Consider the following 14,778-nt stretch of genomic DNA (forward strand, 5'->3'; position numbering starts at 1 on the left):
AGGCGCCGACCATTCGTAGGTCGCGCGAATCATCGGGTTCGATGAACTTCTTGCTCGAGTTCCACCGTCTACGCGTTCGAAAAGCCTTCATACACGATCGAACCCTCTTGTGGATAACGTGTTTCTTCATCGAGGCTACGTGTCGCGCGATTCAATGCCAAAATCGTTTCAAAACCATTTGTTCGCGTGTCGCAAGCCGCGTAACTTCTCGATCTCGAATTCCACACACGGCGTTCTCGTGTGCGAGCTGATTTTCTTCCTTTTACTCGTTACCGATTTACGAAGCGTGCGTTCAACGGGCGCGAGCCAAACGCGACGCGACGCGTCGCAACCGAACCGGAGAGAATTTAGGCTGACGATCTGTCGTTTCTTTGTAAAAACGAGCCAGAGTGGAGATCACCATTGATGTATTTTATAATTTTGATCGATATCCATTGAGCAAAAGCTTCGTTCTTAAAATTTCATTGAGAAAGTAACTTTGCGGTGGAAATATGTTGTAAGTTTATTGGTGCTAGCACAAAGTAGGGGAGACTGGGGTAAATTAATGCATGGGTCAATAGAAACAAGTAGAATGATTCAAAAAGGGGACCATTTTTCGCGTCCAAGCCGATCGTTCAGTTAGTATCAACGATTAAAAGCACTTGGGACGTTTTTTGTATTGCTTTTTCAACAGGAAAAGTAGCTTTTCTAACTGTTCTTATTTTGTTCACTAATCCAAGATAGTTGTTCCTGGTTTTCTATAATTTACAATATATTCATTATGAATATTCTAGTTGATTTTAGAATGTTTAATACCGACCTACAACATTCAATTTTTTCCTGCGAAATTAAAGAAGAATCTAAGCTATCAAACTGTTATCTTTTACTTTCTTTATAAAAAGATATCATTGTCGAACACGACTCGATGAAAAGGAACATCTAACCTGTTCAAATACCCATTAATGATCTTAAAAAGAAAGTTTGAATTTAATTTTTATCGAACCAAATACCGAGATAGAAATTATTCGTGTTTCGTTCGTTATTCGATATTTTTACGTAGAAAAACATTTTTCCTCATCTTTGTGCCAGTTGTTCGTTCACCAAATTGTGCAACATCACTCATTTTACAATTATCCCTCAAACAGTCGCTTAAATCGTGCTACATAAGTATTTTTTCAGCTTATAGAAAAGAAAAATGGTTTACAATGTTGAACTGGAAAAATCGACTTTTGGCCACGAAAAGTGGCCAAATTCTTGTACGTTTCGTACAATTCTTGTACGAAAAAATGACAAATCACAAAATGTTTCGTTTACTGGACTGATTGACCAAGCCATCACGGCGTAATCGCTGAACATACCTTAATAAAAAGAGAATATACATGTCGAATCGAGTAACCTTCTCCTTTTCGAAATCGGTTAAAAATCGGTTAGATCCTGTTACAAAGAAATACCAGAACGAAATCCATTGTCTTCCTTTCGTTCGCTAATAACTTTTCTATTCCATCTACGTACTGGCTGCTCACCGAGCAGCAACCTCTATTCAACATCGATAGGACGTCGTCATCCCGCGATTCTGTCGTTGCATATTTATCATCAATCGCGCTTGGCAATGATCCACATAATCTTTCCATCGTGTCATCGTTCTTATTTGCGCGTTACTCGCTAAACGAACGGAACCGTTCGAGGAAATAACCCTGTCGAACAAAGCCGAGTGACTCTACAAGAAAAACAACGAATTTTCTTCTTGGAACAAAGAAGACAATTTTTAGAGTATTTCCGTTCGATGAAAAAGTAATTTGCAATTTTATCGAAGAGTCTCGAACGTTTTGATCTCGACCTCGGATCCTCTTCGAGGATTAACATTACCCTAACGGGAAAAAATGATGAACTAGTAAAGTAATTATATAAAGAACTATCGCAGAGTAAATTTTAATAAGTAAATTAGGTTTTATTCGTGGTTACTCCTTTCTTTGTCTCCATTCATTAAATGCAATTGTTGAACAGTTGAAAGCCCAGCCGGAAGCAAGTACAATTAACAATGTTTGAAAGATTTGAGTTGTCTGGCATTGTCAAAGTCCTTGAATGAAAATAATTAATTTTGTTTCCAACGAACGAAACATTTCATTATATATTTTGTGTTAACACTATAGGTTTATTAAATAATAACAAATATTTATAGTTGTTATTGTCACTCTTTAATCAAATAAACATTATTTATTTACCAAGCTTTATGAGATTACTGTCCTCGAAAGTAATTTCCCCGTTGATACATATTTAAATATTCCTATAATCCGAAGAATGAGTTAAAAATACGATTAACCCTTAAATGCCCCAAATTTCAAATTTGATACCGGACTTTTAAATCGAATTATAATTGGTTTGTTGCACTTGCAATTGGTTTGTTTTTAACATTTGACTGTACGTATGTTACCATTGCGTAATGTTCTTTTGAACAAAAGTTACAAAAATAAACGTCAGCCGTCAAAATTGTTCAAATAATAAATACTGCTGCGTTGTGAGTTACACATCACAACACTTTATAAATTAAGAAATATAATAGAACAAAGGTAACTGATAAACGAATACAATGTAGAATACGGAATGACATTAGTCAATGCGTTTGCTTGTTATGGCGTCTGGCAATCGACTGACAGCTTGACAGGTGATCGATATCGATCGCCTTCTTCTCGCTGTCTTCTTGTTTCGGTCGCGAGCACCAACAGGCCTTGGATTCGTCCATAGGGTGCACGCAACGATGCATTTATATTTATTTAAATTTAATTTGGAAAATCAGGGGATGAATCCAGATGGAAGAAACGACTGAAAGTGAAAATACAGTCGAATCTCGATTATCCAAATTCTCTGTTACTCGGATTCTCCGATATACTTTTATTGATTATCCGATATACTTTTTTTTTTATACATGTTAAACTTAAGCGATCCAGACACGATAAAGCATTTCGAGAGAATTTGAGCGTTTAGAAGTAGGGCTGCTATGGTACGAGGCATAACAAGACTGTAACTTTACCTATAGAATTAAATTTGTTAACAAAGTAGCGTGACTTATCACTGGTAAGTTATCAGCTAAATAGATTTCGAATCCTTCAAATTTCAATCAAATTATATTTAAATCTAGTATTTGTGGTATTTATGACGAATAATTACTTTGGCAGAACTAAGTGCATTAAATTTAGAATTTAATTATATAGGAAAATATTAGTAATAATATATTCATTAGTAATTTATTTTTGTATAAGTTTTATTCTTTTTTTTTTTAATATTAATAGTAATAATGCTAGTAAGGGTTGCTTTTTTTAACATTATTTGAAGGTAAGATTTTAGGGTATATTCAAGATCGTAAAGGTGTAAATGAAGTACAATTGGGTTATTACAGCCATTTAGAACAGTAAGTAATTATTAAGTAAGATTACAGTCTGCTTTTTAAAATATGTGAAAGTGGCATAAGTCAGAGTTACAATGTAACATATATTTAACCTTTAAATACTTCGATTTAAAAAACAAAGTGATTCATACCATTTCCAAAATAAACTTATGCGAGGATCAATTACAAGAAACTACAAACTATATTCCATTATCCGAAAATTCCCTGATCCAAACACCCGTGTCCCCGAATTAATTCAAATAATTGAGATTCTACCGTACTAGAATTTTACTCGTAGTTTGGCAAGCGTCTCTTTCGAAAAAGCGAAAGAAATATCAACCAGAGACGATAGAAACAACAAATCCCGAATACGGAATCGGTCGAGTTTCCCTCTCAAATGGAAGAAACGACGCGATACAAATTGAAGCGAAACGCGAGGAGACAAATGTAATCGGTGCAACTCGTTTCTCTGTTTTCACGATCAGGTTTGCCGACAGACACTTACTAGCCGTGTCGCTGACACTGGCATTGGCCTACTCTCTCCAGCGTGGTTCGTTCTCCCGGCTTACCTTCATAGTCTCGCTTTCTTTAGTATCTTTTCGCCTCATCGTCGAACGGTCTCCCTCCTGTTCCGATACCCGCGAGAAATTCTGATACGAATCGAAATTGAAATTCCTCGAGCTGCGACATTGCATGCGCGGCTGCTTGGCAAAGGGGAGGAGAGAAATGGAGTGAAATCTCGAAAGGGAGATTGAAGGGAAAGCTGGACACGTGGGTAATTTCGGGGAAAAACGATTTACGTTCGCGCGATAATGGCTGTGGAAATTATTCGGGGACTTGGAGAGGATCGCTGATGTTTTGGGATTAACGGCTGATGGGGGGAATTGGGGTAGAGAATTTGTTTGACATAGAGGTCCTAACGGATGAAAACTGGACCAACTATGACAATTTAAAATATAACAAACATGTTTACTTGAAAAAATTTGAGAATATATGTTCAATACTTATTATTATATAGACATAGTTTGGAATTGATATGCTTCATAGTTCTTCTTTAAAAAAATTCCCAAATATCATCTAGTTCTCAAGGCATAACATTAGGGTGCCCTCATAAGTGTTAACAAGCTTCTGAAGTGTTCCATTTCATAACCAAATATTATATTGTCCAGAAAGTTCGTGGCAATTTCTAAGAAACGTTCAAAATCACGTTTGAATTGTAATATATATTTATTGAATTACATAGGTGCCATTTTGTTCCACAACCCTTCCACCTTTTAAGGGATGTATGCATGTTATTTGTTTTCAACCACTTCGATATATTCAGACCTGTACCACCTACCAAAAATCGACATGGACTTTCCGGACAACCCAATAGGTAAAGGTAGACACCCAAAGGAACTTTATAAGCGCTAAGCCTCTAATCCAGATCTTACTTAAGGGGTAAAACCACTCTAGAGGCAGAAAAAATGACCTAAATTTGACCATTTATTTTGGGAGTGTGACAAATGGAATAGAATTTCTTTTCAGAGGGTTTATTTAACGCATATTGAAGAACGAAAAACAATCTTTTCATTGTCATTTTCAAACAAAATGGCGGCGACAGAGACCGTCGTCGAAAACAGCTTTTTGGAAAACACCGCCACGGGAGAACGAATTTCTCGGCATCTATGAGTCATGGAACAAAAACTAAAGAAAATTTATAATCTATATACAATTGGCTTTGGAAGTACGTATGGTTTTTCTACTTAATCAATTTTTGTGTAAGTGGCGCACTTTTTAAGCAATGGATCGACTTTTTGCTCTAAAACTGAGCATTAAATTGTTTATAAAAAAAATAGTTTACATTCAATCAAAAAACGGCTACGTACTTCCAAAGAGAATATTGTTGTGAAGCTACCGGAAACATTTCAAAGCGATCCATGCAATAGTCACTGAGAAATCCGTCCTCTCAGTTTGAAAAAAAGTGGTTTCGAGAAAAACGCGTTTCAAATTTTTTAAACACTTTAATCGCGCTCTGAGGTACTGCGACAAAATCGATAATCGAACCTTTTAATATTTGTTTTTGACCATAAATTAAATGACGTATTATTTCTATGATTCTAAAGTATCGTTTAAGCAAAAAAAAAAGATCGATTTTTTAAAAATCCTAGAGTGGTTTTACCCCTTAACCCTTTATCTACTGAATTTCTCAAAAGTTTTTAAAATGTAGGCGTCCATCTTGGTCTTATACTATCTTATAAAGTTGTCTCTAACGAGCCATCAAACAATTAAAAACGAACTTCACAGAAGTGGACTTGAAAGTCACGATAGATTTCAAAGCGTTTAATTAATACAGTAAATGCGAAAATTGACAGGACTTACATAAATCCCGCCAGTAAATAAAGGGTTAAAAGACACGTTTACGTAGAAGAAACGGCTCGTGAAGTCCTGACATTTCTTAAAAGTAACGAGAAAGAAAAATTGAAAAGTTATAAGCCTCTCTTTTCTTGGAGTCTGTTAAAAAGGTAGTTTGATGTCGGGGGAGAGGTTCGGGAGCAGAAAGAATCGGATCGCGTTTAGATATCGAGTAATCGTACTCGCTACTCGCGTGTTTCTTCGGGTATCCGACAGGTCGTCGGTCCGCTCGCATACTCGCGTGCTAAGGTCGAGTATGCTCGCGTGCCTTTCGACTCGGGGGAACGATCCGACCAACGAACGAACAAGAAACGGACGACTTTTCCCGCCGAAAACTAGGTCGCACGAAAAAGCGAGGCTTCGCCGGTTATCTTTCTCGACGCCTTCTCTTCGCGAGGCACGATCGCGATCGTTGTCGATCCCAGGACCTCCGAGAGGAAGTTTATCAAGGAACACAAAGTTTCTCTCAGGGTTCCCTTCCATTGGTTGTTCTGATTTTACCCACAATGATAGAGAATTCCTAAATATCCTTAGTGTTGCGATACTGTTATGCCTGACGCATCGTCTACATCCTCCGAAAATATGATAACGCGTTACACTTTTCTCTGATCTGTACTTCTATACTAATATTAGGTGTACAAAGAGGTGAAATTTGTTTATATGTAGGGAGTAAACTCTGGAACTAGTGAACCGATTTTAGGGTTTAGGAAGATAATCATCGAACCACCTTTCGAATTCCAAAAAACCATAGCGACGAGCTTGCCTGTCGACAGCCGAGTTTTGGCTTTCACTGGACCTCTCACGCGTATTAAAACGCCACTTCATAGTGGACCACTTTGTCCCGGCATAAGTGTTGCATCTATGATTTATAGACCGTTAGAATCCTCCTCATACCGATCCAAAACTGCCTAAGAAATTTCGTTTAGATATAGAAGTAGAGGAATTCGAGTATTACTGGCTCTATAATCGCTCAACGATGAGATATTTTTAAGATTCTAATGGCTACATTGAAAACCTGCCAATTCATTTGTTGAAGTATACAGAAGTTAACGAGGACAATCTAATAAGACAACTCTTTTATAACCTATTTGTTCCTTCATCACCGATTTCATTACCAAATCTTCAAAGTTTACGTCAATTACTTTGACTGTAGAAATAAAAGAGTAACCCCTTAACCCTTTCGACTCTAATGGGACATCCCAGTGAATATATTTAGTTGCCTTTGGCGAAATTTGTTACTAAAAGAGAGTGTACCCAAATGTACAATGTAATGAAATTTTCAGCATGAAACACATCTTATTTAACTGCCAGCATTTCATTAAAAGTAGGGAAAATCTAATGAAAAATTAATGGAAACGAATGGTATAAATGAGATAAATGAAATAATGAACTCACGTGACAATATTAAAAACTTAATTGTGTTTCTAAAAGAAACCAAAGTCTATAAGAAATTATTAAATCATAGATAACATAAGCTTGTACATGTAAATAAACACACTGTAGTCCCGCCAAGCAGCACAATGGAAAATTAAACAAGGATGTTGGATGTAAATGTATAAAGTCGCTCATGACCTGATTTGTTAATGCAACTTAAAACTTACATTGAAAAAAAAATTGAAACTCACAGGAACATACATTAAAAAAAAAAATGGACATCATTTGCGTTGAGGCTTATCTGACTATGGTCTTTGATTTACAGACCTAGTTTAATACAATTAATTTCTAAATGAGAATGAATAGAATTCAAATAGAGAACTGCCGTGTATTATCGATTTGATCAATTGAGAAAAACCCTGGAAAAATTGAATAAAGGAGCGCCTCCTTAAATACCAAGCAATCGTGTATTACTAATTTGATCACATAGAAAAACCTTGAAAAAAATGAGAGTCACATCATTCTGTGTCATAATTGGAAAGAATAAAAGAGCGCCTCTTTAAATACCAAGCAATCGTGTATTACTAATTTGATCAACTAAGAAACACCCTGAAAAAAATGAGAGTCACATCATTCTGTGTTATTATTGGAAAGAATAAAGGAGTGCCTCCTTAAATACCAAGCAATCGTATATTACTAATTTGATCACATAGAAAAACCTTGAAAAAAATGAGAGTCACATCATTCTGTGTCATAATTGGAAAGAATAAAAGAGCGCCTCCTTAAATACCAAGCAATCGTGTATTACCAATTTGATCAATTGAGAAAAACCCCGGAAAAATTGAAACTCACATCCTTCTTTGTTATTACTGATAAAAATAAGAGTATCATAAGTACTACCAAACAAGTATGTGTTACTGTTTAATCCATTGAGAAAAGTCCTGGAAAAATAAAAATTCCCGTCCTTTTGTATCATCATTACAATAAAAAAAACCTCCAAAAGCAATTCGACGATCGTATCATCCATCGAATCGTGCCTTGGCACGAGAAGTGGGTCTATTTCATCGATCTAAGAAGTCAAAATCGAATGGCTGGAGCTCGAACGGCAGGAACCGGTAGCAAAACAAGACGGGCCTCTCTTCTCAAGAAAGGCATTATCGTGTGTTCTTTCGGTTCACCCTAATAGAATGGAATCACACTTTCTTTCACGGTGTACGAGCATCTTCGTTCGAGGACGACCAAGGGTCCAAGACGATCGAGGAAACCGAGGTGCGGTGCAACGACCGGCCATCAAGTAGGTCGGTTGTGGGCGCACGCAATCGTCGCAACGATTTTGAAAAACTGTCGTTCTACTTTTACATGGAAGCACTTTCACGGTCGCTAACCCCACAGCAACGAATCTTACCGTGTACTTTGCGTCGTCTTGCACCGCGATACTTGCATGCACGTGCATGTATCGCGACTGCGAGCGTAGCTGTCGGTGGTTCGCCGATCGAGACGAAACGTCTCGTTTCCCCGACAAAATTTCGGCAGGAATTTTCATTTCGACGAAGTGATGCCAGACTGACTGATTTCACACAGAAATGGGTGATAGGACTTTTCATTAAAGAACTTAAAAGATAATTCTAAAAGTGAGGCGATAATGAAAATTGTATAGGAATTCACGAATTTGCAGAGGTTAAACAATTAAATGCAACAACAACTGTGTGAAACTATCTAATCTTCGATAGTCTCGTGACGAAATTTTAACTTTGTAGAAATTTTTGGGAAGTGTAGTCTGGCAGTCGACGTGTTATAATAGTAGGTGGAGATAACTGTTCCTTGGTATGGTTGTTTTTAACTTCATTGGTAAGGAAGATTCAAGTATAAACATCCTTGCAATGTATAAAATTAGAGATGTACAGGGACTTTAACCCTTTATTTACTAAATTTCTCAAAAGTTTTTAATCTTCAATTCAAGTTCTCCGTCGTGGTCTTATATCATCTTACAGAGTTGTGTCTAACAAGCCATCCAACAATTAAAATTACAAACTTCACAGAAGTGGACTTGAAAGTTACAATAGGTTTCAAAGGGTTTGATTAATGCAGTACCATGAGAAAATTAACGAGACTTATTAGTCCTGTCAGTAAGTAAAGAGTTAAGTATGCAACCTCAATGAATCAGGCTTCGACGAAGCATTGATCACTGATCCTCCTAATCTAGGAGAGTAAAGAGATTAAAGACACTTTTCCTCCCCCTGGAACTCCTACGCACATCGCGTGAGAAATATAAGCTTCATAGTGCAACGTGAACTCAAGTTAGATAACCTCGCGTAACACATTCGCTAAAATCCAAATACACTTTTGCAAAATTTTTGTGTGCCTGTCTCTATGTCGGGTTAACATTTTCGTTTTCTCATTTTGAATGATCCAGATCCGAGTTACAGTGGTCCCTGAAAAACGCTTTTTCTTGTCAGGGCCTCCAAAAGTTGTCAATGTTATGTTCATTTATTGTTATTTTTTAGCATCAAAATTATGATTCACCTTTCAAAATATGCTCCCTTAAATACACGAACAGTTTTTGTAAAAAAGTCTTTAGATGTTTGAATAAAAAATCACAGAAATCATGCTTCTTTCGGCCTCGTGACTTCGCATGATCCCTTAAATAAAATGAGATTTTGTTCAAAAAGTTTTGCACCGATAAACGACATTATTTATGAGTACACGGAGTACATTGATGTGAAATGAAGAGATATTTTGACCATGTTTGAGAAAGAAATGATTTTTCACAAATCTTCCGATGGCTCACAGAGGAACGACTAGCAAATATCGATTTTCGATTGTGATCGCGGATTGGATTCAGGTCGACGATCGGTACGGAAGATTGATTCGCACTTATTTATGACATTATTTATGAGTACATGGAGTACATTGACGTGAAATAAAGAGATTTGTTTGAGAGTTTGAGAAAGAAATGATTTTTCAGGAATCTTCCGATGGCTCACAGAGAAACGACTAGCAAATATCGATTTTCGATTGTGATCGCGGATTGGATTCAGGTCGACGATCGGTACGGAAGATCGATTCGCACTTTTACACTTATTACGGTCCGCAAAAGAATGCTCATCCTGAAAGTTGGCCTACTATTTCCTCGGTCGCAATAATAACCGCGCACCCATGATATCCTTCTCCTTCCTACCCACCCACTCATCATTTCTTGTCTGCCTCTTCCATTTCCTTGATTTGTGTTGTGCCTCGCGATCGTGTCTCCCGTTCCTGGACTTTCTCACTAACGCGCACGAGGAAGGAGAAAGGGAGAAAAGAGGGAGCAATGCGTCGTACCGGTCACGGCTATCACCTTTTCTCTCCCGCAAGCGCAACCATTGTTACCGGTGCCGATTGCCCTTGCTCTCCTCTCGGATCGGCCCTTCGTTCCTACGAAATGTAGAAACAGATAATCGATTAATCATCCCAATAAAAACACCTATCCGTATACTATCAACATCAACAGATGTAATTCATTCATGAACAATTCCATCATTAGGAATAAAAGTAGATTCAACGCCAGGACGAATTAATCAAATAACTTTATTTCTCGTACGCCCAGGAATTTATTTTGGGCAATGTTCAGAAATTTGTGGCACTAATCATAGATTCGTATCTATCATATTAGAAAGAACTAATTTTAAAAACTTTGTAAATTGATTAAAATCAATTTAAAAAAAGAAAAAAAAATTAGTTAAAAGATAACATTAAATCGTCATTTTGAAATTATTAATTTTTAATATTTTTTCATTAGGTGTCTGAAATGCAAGAACTGGTCTCTTAAACCATAAAATAGTATAAGCAAATACTTGTAATGATTATTTAATTCCACAAATAATACCTATAAAATGATTAATAATATATAGAATTTCCATTTTTACTATAAGAGACAGAGTCAAAAAGAAAATACCAAACGTTCATCTTTTTCTCTAATTCTCAAAATGTCGCTACTAGGAATTCTTACGTCTTTACATCCAGAGAAGCATATTCTCTGTTATTGTCTTATCTTAATTTGTTCTGTTTCTTGTGTTTGTATAATAACTTTGAAATTAGCTAAAAAGGCTAGCTTCACTTATCCTATACAAGTATAAATAATTTTCAAAATGGTAAGTTGGTATCTATGTGTGCAATCGAAACAGTTAACAACGATAACGATAACGTTAACGATGATAATAATACGTAAAGAAGAAATCAATTTGAACAGCAGAGTTGGTATCTATGTGTGCAATCGAAACAGTTAACAACGATAACGATAACGTTAACGATGATAATAATACGTAAAGAAGAAATCAATTTGAACAGTAGAGTTGGTATCTATGTGTGCAATCGAAATAGTTAACAACGATAACGATAACGTTAACGATGATAATAATATGTAAAGAAGAAATCAATTTGAACAGTATCCAAAGAAGAAATAAAATTTGTGAACGTAAGCTTGTTTTTTTCATGAAACATCTCGAAGTGATATTAGAATCACTGCATGCGTCTCAGGAAAACATTGAAGTATCGTTGTTACCCAACCTTGACACAGTTTACGAATTTACTTCTGCCGCGAACACACACGTAAGTATACGATTAGTCGATCGAATGCCATCGCTCTAATACTCTCGCAACGGAGACAATATCGACACGGTTACAATATCGACTGAAATAGTCTCGCGTCACGACGATGTCTTCGTGTTCGCGATGCATGCAACTTCGTCAAAGGTAATTGCTCGATCGAGGCAACCACAACATCAACACAGGTGTTGGGTTTGTCGATGTGTAATTAAATTGGCAATTGGCGATTATAATTGAAGTGATTAATTTTGTTAATTGCAACCGACGAATATCTTTTCTAGATGCGAAGCAAGATGAGAACGAGAGACAATTCTTTTCTGAGTAGGTTGGTAGAGAACTAGACTGCGGTTATTTATGCATTTATGACAAATGGGAATGTAGAAAATACACAAGTATGTAAACAAACACGTAAATATATTAAGCATAAGAATTAAAAATATGCATTAGAATATTTAGATGTCAAAAGGTATCTTTAATTTACGTTTGTTTGTTTCTTTTATTTATCTATATAAAGATATATGAATTTGCACAAACATTCGCAATCTAGAATAATTTCCAAGCTTCAACAAAAGTGCATATATTTATGTACTGAATATTAGTCGTATTATTACGAAATTAGAATATTTATGTTACACAAATTATATCAATCATTTCAAGTGGAATTGGCGTTGTACAATCAACCCCAGAGAAGAGATGAAGAGGAAGTGAGTTTTATTTATAAGTATGAGGAGTCGTATAAATTTACTACAACACCTAATGTACTAGTCTTGCAACTCTTTGTTCTTTACATTCGTTTAATCCCTGCTTTACATTACTTTGCATTTGCTTATACTTCTTCGTCATGGTCTGGCATCCCCATTAGGAATGCTAATAGTCTCTTGGACTCCACTGGCCTTAGGTGTATAACTCAGGTACCTCTATATCTAATATGATAGAGTTTGATGGAATTTGTATAAAAAACGATATAAATTTAGTATGATAGAGTTTCATAAAGAGTGGCATAGTTTGAAGCATACATTGTATAAATGTAGCCAGTGAGTAAGTAAATTTTATTTATAAGGGTGTGAAGTTATATAACTTGACTATAACAATTAATGTACTAGTCCTACAACTGTTTGTTCTTTAAACTCATTTAATTTCTTTCGTTACATTATTTTCCACTTGCGTTTGTTTACCACTCTTCATAATTCTCCTATTAGGGATGCCAGTAGTCTGTTGGGGCCCTCTGGCCCTCCAATTAGCTCGAATACCTCGGGATTGCTAAACCCGTACTGTAGCTATGTCAATCAAACATAGCTACAGCCTCTGAGGGCAAGTGAAAAGGAAGCTGAAGCTATTTGGATGGATTCCACCATTGTGACGTTGAATGGTTCCTCCACTATATTACCCACGACAAAAATTGATAAGGAAATATTCATCTTTGTCAATAAAATCTAAAAGACGAAGCTTTTGCGTGGGCGATAATTGCAGAAATTGAAGTGAAAACATAATTCAAACAATGACTTCTTCCTATAAAGTAAAAATCTGTATTTATTCGTGTAGTACATGATATTCAAAATTACACAGGTAATAAAGATCGTACAGTTGACACGAAGTATTCTTGTTCTGCAAATTCTGAAAGTCGTACAAATTACAAATATTACTTATATTATACAAAATATTCAAATTTTACAATATTTGTAAAATGCGGAAGCAATACTCGATGAAATAATTGTTGTGTTTAAAGAAGGAGAAAATGTACGAGTTGTTCAGATGATACAAAAATTAAAAATACGCGTTATACTAACATAGACAGTAAGAAATCAGATTGACACGTTGAACGCCACGTCACCCATATATGGGCGACAGAGTATTTCGCTAAAGAACTGAATAAATTAATTCTGCAAATTAGAAGTTAAAGAAAATAAATCTGCGTAGAAGTTGTGAATTTGGCGAAGTCGCAAAAATAAATACAAATTTTAATTCAATACAAATAAGTTTCAATTGTATAAAAACATTCACAGCGATACTCCATACAAGACTGAAAAAACCTGAAAAAGTCGTAGAAATTATATTCGTTATTCAAGTTATGCAAAATCTTCAAATTGTACAATACATATTTACAAAATGTGCAAGCAATACTAAATAAAATAGTTCGTGTATTTAAAGGAGTAATACAAATTGTACGAGTTGCACATGTTGTACACGTTATACAAACATAAACAGTAAAATGTTAGATCGATAGATATCAACTTACCTAGCTACATTTACAGCGATCCATGATTTCTATCTCTGTAAGAGTAGGCTACTCCCAACCATTCGAACTAAAATGATGAACCTAAATGATATGAAATCGCTTGAAAGCAATCACGCCTACTTCTGGATAAAAAAAATATCGCCGACCAATCTTTCACCCTCTTGTCCTTTCTCTCCGGTCTCCTGCGAGTCATGTTCCATTCGAATAGTTCGAATAGAATCGGCGGCGGAGCTAACGTTTAACTGCAAATCGTCATATCGCATTACAAACTTATAAACATGCAAACCGTTTCTCGAGTAACCTTCGGAAACAAGTAGGTCACTGGGGCTGTTGACGACGGTTTTCCTCATTTGGTGACGAGCCCGCTCCCGCAAATAGTAAATTTCTGTAAATTGGATTGAATTTTACAAACGACTCCGGGGAACCTTTTCCCCGTTTCCTGACTTTCAACCCTTCGCGAGTTTCGATCTTCCTCGGATTTCAACGCTAAACGTATTAATTCGAATGCAAATACGGTGCATCGAATGCAACTAATTCTGCATAAGCTGTAACTAGACTGCGGATGTTCATGCTAATTCGCATTTCTGTATATTGGGTTGGTTCATAAATAACTTCCAATGTGGATAAGGAATATGGTTATAACAACTTGAATAATATTAAAGTTATGTTCATTCATCACAGAAACAAGAAATGTGTTAAGTGAAATTACAAATACAATAATCATGCTTTCGGGGAATTCCAATTGAATAGCAATTTTTAATTAATTGTATTGGAGAATAAACGATAATCAACGATGGCGATTGTATAAGTTATCACAATTTACTCTTAT

Source organism: Hylaeus volcanicus, chromosome 4, assembly GCF_026283585.1.
Source record: "Hylaeus volcanicus isolate JK05 chromosome 4, UHH_iyHylVolc1.0_haploid, whole genome shotgun sequence".
NCBI classification, from domain to species: domain Eukaryota; kingdom Metazoa; phylum Arthropoda; class Insecta; order Hymenoptera; family Colletidae; genus Hylaeus; species Hylaeus volcanicus.